Source organism: Pyrgilauda ruficollis, unplaced genomic scaffold (genome assembly GCF_017590135.1).
Source record: "Pyrgilauda ruficollis isolate IOZ18807 unplaced genomic scaffold, ASM1759013v1 scaffold4, whole genome shotgun sequence".
NCBI classification, from domain to species: domain Eukaryota; kingdom Metazoa; phylum Chordata; class Aves; order Passeriformes; family Passeridae; genus Pyrgilauda; species Pyrgilauda ruficollis.
Window position 1 is genome coordinate 8,331,764 of NW_024525489.1, and position 8,338 is coordinate 8,340,101.

Genomic DNA, 8,338 nt, shown 5'->3' on the forward strand with positions numbered 1-8,338 from the left:
GTGGAAATGAAAGGTCAAGAAGGTTTCAGTTACCCTTGAGAGACAGCTGTGGTATACAAGTTTACATCAGAGGACAGAAGGGGTCAGAGGTGTACATCCCCTGTTTCCACTGACACTGCTGGTCCTTCCTCTCTACTCTTCTGTCAGCATGACTCTTTTGCCACAGTATTTCCATCCTTTCACAGAGCTCTGGAACTGAAAAATTCAGTAATGAGTTTGTGGCTGAGTTTTGACAGAACTTGAACTAAAGGACTAGATTATCTGAAGTCCTAGGTCAAGACTTAAGCTTCACTCTATCTATACATACTTGGATCTGTTTTAAAGGGTGTTCATGTACCTCACAAGGAGGTCACTCATATACTTCTCAAAACCCAGCTGTAAAATATGCCAGAGACATCCACCAGGTATTTTGTGATAACTACTCTTTTTCTTTATTTTTTTTTCCCTGAAGAGATAGAAGCTGAGCTGCTCACTGGTGCAGTGTTTTAGGCTTCAAACAGTTATACATACACTTGTAGAAGCTAGTTTCTCTGTATATACCTGCAAAAGAAGACAGTTCATCCTTAGCTCAGTGCCTCTGAATCTCATTAAAAACAGGTCCCATGAGAGCAGTAAATAAAGTATCAAAATGGTGGTGAACAGCATTCACCTGGTATAAAAGAGTCAATAAGCACAAAAGTGTTCAAACCAAGCTACCATCCCCCACACATTAAAAAACTCCACCCAGTCTACCAATGCATCTAGTCCATACTAGAAACTTTAGGACGCTTCAGAATTTTTTTTCTAATCCTGAATCACAGACTGACACATTGCAAAGATGCTCTCTAAATATATTTTAAGAATCAAGGAAATAGTGAATATCAGATCTTTAAAGCATCTTTACTTTTTACTGACTGACAAAGCCCCTTAATTAATGCCAGGTTAGGATTTCCTGGCCATAGTTGGAGCTCTTATAAAATATCAGCTTCAGCAAAATTCAGACTTTTTGAAGACAGGCAATACGGACTTTAGGTCAACATTCAAGCAATCTTTATTTTTCCCTCCTGGGAGCTGGCAATGGGAACAGGGAATTGGGAGTATTTGCTGAGCTGATTAATGCTGTGTCAAATGGGAGAAAACTTAGTAAACTGTGATAGCAGGGAAAATGGGAGTCCATACCTTCAGATGGAGCCTCAGCCCCACAGTGCTCATCCCTCCTGTTGGTGGGATCAAAAGTGCAAAGTAAAGTAGGAAAAATATTCTGTGGGCTTAATAATATGTGTGTGACTAAATGGTGAGTCAGGGAAAAAGATAAAATTTAATTTTCATGGAATTTTTATCTAGGAAATTGAGTCAGAGCATGCATGTAAAAGAAGTGTCACTTTGAATACAGTCCACTTTTCCAAACACAAGAGGTGTCTGAGCTATAGTAGTTATATACAATGCTCTCTGAAAATCACTCAATGAAAAGGTGAACTATTTCCATTACAGGTATATAAAGGTTGAATTGAATATTGCTTTATTATCCTCTATATTTTCTGGTTTCTCAGAAGTTCAAATTATGCTGATATCAACTTCATGGAAGCAATTGAGCAGCCTTAACCATATGTCAGCAAAGCTTTCCAGCAAAGTAATATTTTTAACAAGGACTTCTTCTTCTTTTTTTTTTTTTTTTTTTTAGATCTTGGAAGTACTTTAGGTGCTTGTAGTTAATATTGCAGCAACAGCACTAATGAACTTAAATAAACCTGTGACTCTGAAGCCCTGTACTCTCTATGGTTATATGGAAGGAGGTTGTCACCACCCACTGAAATCTTTGACATGTGAAGTTATCAACACCATGATGAGAGAATCCTCAGAAATTATGATTCCTCTTTTATTCCAATACATACCTAAGAAGAAAATTATGGGTCTCTTCTCCCTCCCCTCCATTTCCCATCAGGATATATAAAACTCTGCCTGAGAAAATTTCCAGCATGTTCTTTTCTTCCAGCCCTGTTAAACCATTAGCTTTTTTAGAAGCTATTAGCACCTAAGGTGTTTCTAATGCTTCACAGAGAGCTGCTTACAGCCCATGTTCCCCTGCATATGCTAGATTCCCAAAGCCTGTATTTCTGTTCTCAGGTCTGTTTTTAATGCCCTTCAGCTTTCTCCACATGCCAGATTACATGAAAAGTTGTTGAAGAGGAGAGCCAAAGAAGGACCTGTCTTTCCCTACCAGTGCAAGGTGTGTTTGGGTCTTAAAGCAGGAGTGGCGGTACTGTGGGGTTGCCTGCCTTTCCACTCACTTATTTTGTTCTCCAACCCCATTTCCCAGTATCCAACCTACTACCATACCAAAGATGGCTTTACAATATTTACATATTGGCTTTACAATTGAATCTTACTGCTGTACAGAAGATTAACTCATTTAGGGACTTGCTTCTGTCTGTCAAGCAGATCTAGAATCCAAATCAGAGAATCTGTTGAAAGTCCAAACTTCATGAAAATTTAAACTCCAGTCCAGACTTTATCAAAGGTTGGGGAAAATCCAGATGTTAGTTTTAGGGTCAGATTCATTTATAACAAGTGGGATTTAAAAGGTATTATTTCATTAATATATATCTAGAGCTGGAAGATTTTTTGGTTGGCTAGTTGTTTTTTGCACAAAAGACAATATTACCAGATTTACCAGAATTAATAAATAATAATTACTGGTAAGAATCAAGGGAAATAATTTGCTTTGGATTAGTGCAACTCAATAAAAATGAAATTCAGAATACATAGGCCTTGCAATGCCTTGCAATGATGACATTTATCCTAGTAAATTAAACAAAGTCAGAGAATACTACAAAATGTTAAGGCTCAGTTGCCAGGACTGTGACATCCCTAGAACATTCTTTGGGATAGTTTTGAGTGGAGCAACAGCATGATTCTCCCAGGGAACTCACCAATGCCATGTAGTAATCAATTTTAACTTTCCAGAACCATATATTTTGGGGATTAGTTTTGTTTCAAAACACAGAAAGGAGTCAATATTCCTTTCTCAAATCCTATCCCATTTATTTAACAATACCTCTTCTGGTCTCTGGCAGTGAACCAAGGTTTAAGATTTTATTTCATTCTCCTTTTGGTACACCACAGTACATAACAGCCATGCCAGACTGTACCATCTTGAGTGCTGGGATGAGTCAGAGATGAATCAGTGGTGGGTATTTCATAGCACCTGTGAAAGGGATGCTCTGATGCTGTGGGGATGTATGGAGCCATAGAGGTGGCATCAACTGAGGAGGTTAAGTGCATAGTGCTCTCTTCCGTGCCTGGGAGTGGTGGTGACTCGAGCTGTACAAAAAGCCCCATCATGATGCAGATTTATTTCCAACAAAATGTCTGGTGAAGTGCAAGGCATTGTTATCAGGTTGGCCTGAGGAAAAGAATTGTTGCTTCTTGACACTTAGCCCAGTGCTAAGTAGCTGAGTAGAAATTTAATTCTGCTCAGGTTCCTTCACTGAATATGAAATAGCACCAAGAGAGCTCTGGCATAATTTATTTTTTATTTTAATACTCTATCTTGAAATGCAAGATTTGTCAAGAGACCTGTGGGAGGCAGGTGCCCTAATCTCACCAAGTTTCCAACATATTTATTCTCTCTGGTGTTTTATATCTTTGTGTAGAAAACTGGACTTTATGTCGGCCTGAATAAAACACAAGATTAACTTTAGGCATGGGCCTGGTTCTGTGGACTTCTTCTATTTGAAATTTAGTACCCTCTCAGAAGCTATCTGAACCAGACACTTTTGCCTCTTGTTTCCTTGGCTGTTTCTTTTTTCTTTTTCTTAATGTCTCTTTTAACATTAACTGCCAGGAATATGCTGTTCAGAGGATAAGTCACTTTTATGAATATTTTTGAGATTTCTTCTGCAAGAAAATTGAAACTGATGGACATGTTTAATGATGGCACCTTTTAATTTATGTTACACTGTATGCTATGCTAACTTAAATTGAAACATAGTGATTTAGAAATTAAAATGTTTTACACTGAAAAAAATAAAAATCGAATGCTTTGAAGCTGTCAGAACATTTGTATGGCTTTCTTAAAACATTTTCATGGAATTGACATGACTTCAAAAGGTATTCTTCTCAAAGGATCTGATTTTTCAGAGAAAATATTTTCACTGATGTATTTTCTTTGACCACTTTTAAAGCTCCTGTACTAGAGTTATTAAGAAAAAGCACAGAGTAGTGATTTTGACACTTTACAGTGGGAAGTGCAAATTTATTTTTGAAATATTGTATCTCATTCTCAGCAATGTATTCTAGTTTTGGTCCTGGTGCTACTATTTCACATTTGCTATTTTGCTACTATGTTGCCTTTGTGAGAACTCCCATCTCAGTTACATCCATGGAAAAAGAAAGGAAATGTTAATAAAGAATCACAAGCTGCACCAGCATAACAGAATGAGACCAGACTTGTGCTTGAGCTTTCCAGGTAGGGGAGCACGCTAGTTTGCTCCCTGAAGAGAACGAGCGATGTTTCCCCTGTTTGCAACCTTCACCCCCATTCAGAGAAGGAGGCCACTACAGGTACACTAAAGAGCCAGTGTGCTCTAGCAGATAACCTAAAATGTGTCATCCTGTCATTCTGATTTCATGTAGTGCTTGCCCTTGCTTGGAGATATCACCATGGTCTTGAAAAACATGAGGAAGGCAAACTCACAGCTGTGACCCTTTAAATTGAGAGGAAATTAGAGTGGAAACTGACATTCAGAAGGAATTAGATCTGCAACTATCAAATTGCCTATCCTTTTTTGGCAAGTTAGAAATATCTGATTTGTTTTCTCTGTATTAGCTGAGGTACAGACACATTCTCGGCATTACCTAATCTTGGGCAGAAAAGCAAAACTGTAATGATTCATAAACTGTAAAAGTGGTGTTCTCACCACTTATGAAAACAGTAAATTATTCTGACTAAAAACTAGGCTTGTGTTATATTCACTCAGGTGTAACCTTCTGCTTAGGGACATCTCTGCTTGAGGATGAGAGATTGATTGGTCTGAAAGACAATATGGTGCAAACAGGGCTTTCAGATGGCTTCGCCCTTTCCACTGACTTTCCTAAAGACTTAACGTTCCTTGTAAGTCTAGAAGGCTTTTTAGAGAACTAGAAAACCATGGCTCCAATCTTCCACAGGCCTAGAAAGAAATTAATCCCCTGATGGACTTCATGGGAGTAATTTGGGTGTTTTTCATACATCGCTTAGAGCTTTGGTTGGGACTTGGCATTTTTAGTGGTGTTTCCTCAAATATTGGCTATTTCCATGAAGTCGTTTCACCCAGCATGGAAAGATGTCCACCTCTGTGGCGAGATGTATGGCCACACACTAGTGATGCACAACAAACCATGACAAAGCAAGGCAGCTGAACAGGAGAATTGGGACAGAGACTTGCTGGAGTGCACTCGCAACACAGAGTGCACAGAGTGGCAGCACAGTTGATGAAAGTAACAATACTGTGTACATTTCTAGGTTAAATTCATAGACATGTTAATAATGGACTTGGACAGACCTGTCATTTCAAAATGTGTTGATTACATGATTAATACCACTTATTCCCTGGTTCCATAGACCAAACAGGTCTTTTGCTGCTTGTACTGAGGCCTGGCTCCATTCCTTTCTCTTCTATGATCCCTGCTGCTGGTAACACAGATGAAGGATTTTTTGATCCTGCTTCATTGTCCTGTGCCATGTTCCCTCTTGAAAAGTCTGGGTACTCCAGGAATTTCTTCCAAGAAATATTCAGCTGCACAATCATTATGGAGTTTCACTAGACTTGTGTCTTCATAGGCTTCCCATCATTTATTAGACCTTCTCCTCTACTTGTGTCTTCATAGGCTTCCCATCATTTATTAGACCTTCTCCTCTACACACTTTCCCCCATTACTGACCTGAATTATTTGGAACAGGACTTCTTTCTGAGGGTAATCTAGTTACATTTCTTCCTCCCAATGAGTGCTCAGCCTCATATGCATATAGAAATCTTACAGAAATCCTACAAAGCAAAATTTTAATTCCTTAAATGAAAAAATGGGCTGTTTAGTACTCATATGTGATACTAAAGTAACCATTCAGCACATAGCCTAGAGCTAGTCAGAACATAACACTTTTGTGAAAAATTAGATGGAACTGTTTTCTCATTTCCTATCAACTTTATAGCAAACAATGAGGAATAAAAATACATTTTAAGTATCATTAAGATGATAAGAATTTCTTTTTAACATTTCATACTGATTTATTTTATGACCTTATGAAAGAAGTTAGGGGAAAATAGAACTAGATTGAGTGTCTTTATTAAAAAGATATTTAAAATAATATTTATTATAGACAATTATTTTAACACTATATTTGTGCTGCTGAAAAATGAAAGCATATTACACAGAAGAGATTGTCAATCTGTGTGAAAGAAGGATGTGATAAGGTATCCATTGTGCCGATACAGTGAATTGAAAACCTTCACTGAGGCAGTTGGTTGACACAGAGCAGATCCTAACACATTCTTGAGGAGCTGCTGAAAGCCAGAGAAGTTTAAGACAATAAACAAATTCCCAGGAACTTTTGAAATGTGTATTCTCCTTAGAGCTGCACCCTACTTATCCCACTGCTGTGGGTGCTGGCTGGAAAATTAATCTGCAACCAACAGTCCTACACCCCTATGGGTGTTTCCATAGAGCCATATCACTCTTCTTAGGACTCTTGTTAGGTTTTTCAAGGTCCCAGTCCTTCCAGCTATGTGATTCCCTGGCTGTACAACCAGCCAAATTAGTGAGGAGAGAGCCAAGGTGAGTGTTTCAGTTTGCCGGTTCTGTATCTTCATTCTCTCTAAATATTTAGTGCAGACCAATTGGCTATGCATTGTCTGAGCAAGATGGAGGACTGGATGAGAATCATTTGGCTGAGATTGTGCAAGTTCAAAATTGTGATTACAGGATTTGGGAAGCAACACTAGCAATTAAGCAAGCAGCAGAGTGGAGGAAGTATACTTCCCATCAATTGTGCAGATGGCAGCCTGGGCTGCTGTTGCTCAAGGATGTGTTGTGTACCCCTAAATGTATACACTGGCAAGCAAAAGGGAAGTGGATGTCACCTGGGCCACTGAGTATCTGCATGATTTCAAGTCCCTCAAGGATACCTGGAAACCTCTAAAGCAGTTTTCCTGGATGTGGTGCCATAATCCATCCTGAAACAGCTGCTCCTGCAGGACATATTGGCTCGCTAGGAAAAGTTGTTGTCTGGGAGACCTGTGTGCTGAGTCCTGCGCTGGCTGCCAGTTGACTGACTTCTCGGTAAATCCAGCTTTCTTTTATAGCTGGCATTTTCCAAGGGCTGAGGAAATACCTCCTGGGGCAACTTCTGTCTCTTCATGGGTTTAATGCTCTCTGGATGAATTGTCATGAGATTGCACCAGAGCAAGCAGTCTTGGATGTCCTGCTCACACCCTCTGTGGTCTGAAGGCATGAAAGCTTGATTGACTAAGCTGAAAAACTTGCAAAGTAATAACTTTTGTATTTTGTCCTGGTTTGGAAATGTGTTTCATTGAATATTCAGATAAGCTTTGTGCAATGTGGGATTTGCATTTATTTTCTCCCTGAAGCATGTCAGATCAAATAGAAACACAAACTAACAACACAGAGGTCTCCTCGTGGCTTGCACTGTTGTGTGCCGTTTTTGTTGTAATTGGATAGGGCTTACAGCATAAATCTGGAAAAATTGTAAACTAAAAAAGGCAATTGTTTCTGTCTGACTGCAGACGTATTTCACACCATTTGAAAATGTGAAGTTAGAAACAGCTTGCTAAGGTGACAGTCTAGTGCCACTGAACAGTGGGACTTCTGCCACTGACACTAGTGGGAGCATGATTTCACTCATTTTTCATGCAGCATCTCTTTCTAGGTCTTGTCCTCTGGTCCTTTAACCTTGCAAACGGGTACTCAAGCCTGTTCAAATGACACACGTTGGTGTTCTTAAATCTGTTCCCACTACTGAATTTAGACCCAAAGACAACAAACTCAGCTCAGAACAAAATCCTTTCGCACCCCGTTGATTATTTTCACACTTACCGGCACAGTTAGGGGCTAATACCAGAGGATGCTACCGGAGTTTCCTTTGTACGCACAGGGCGGTGGTGGGGGATCACCACGGAACCAACGCGGCCCCGCTGCTTGCGCGGGGCAGGGGGTGCCCGCAGCGCCCAAGTAACTTGCGGGGCGGGGAAGCGCCGGCTGCTGCCGTGCATGCGTGCGCGGGCAGCGGGGCCGGGGCGAGGGCCGCTCTCGCACAGCGGCCCCGGCCCTGCAGCCCCGCCGCCCGCCCGCCTCCGCGCGGGGC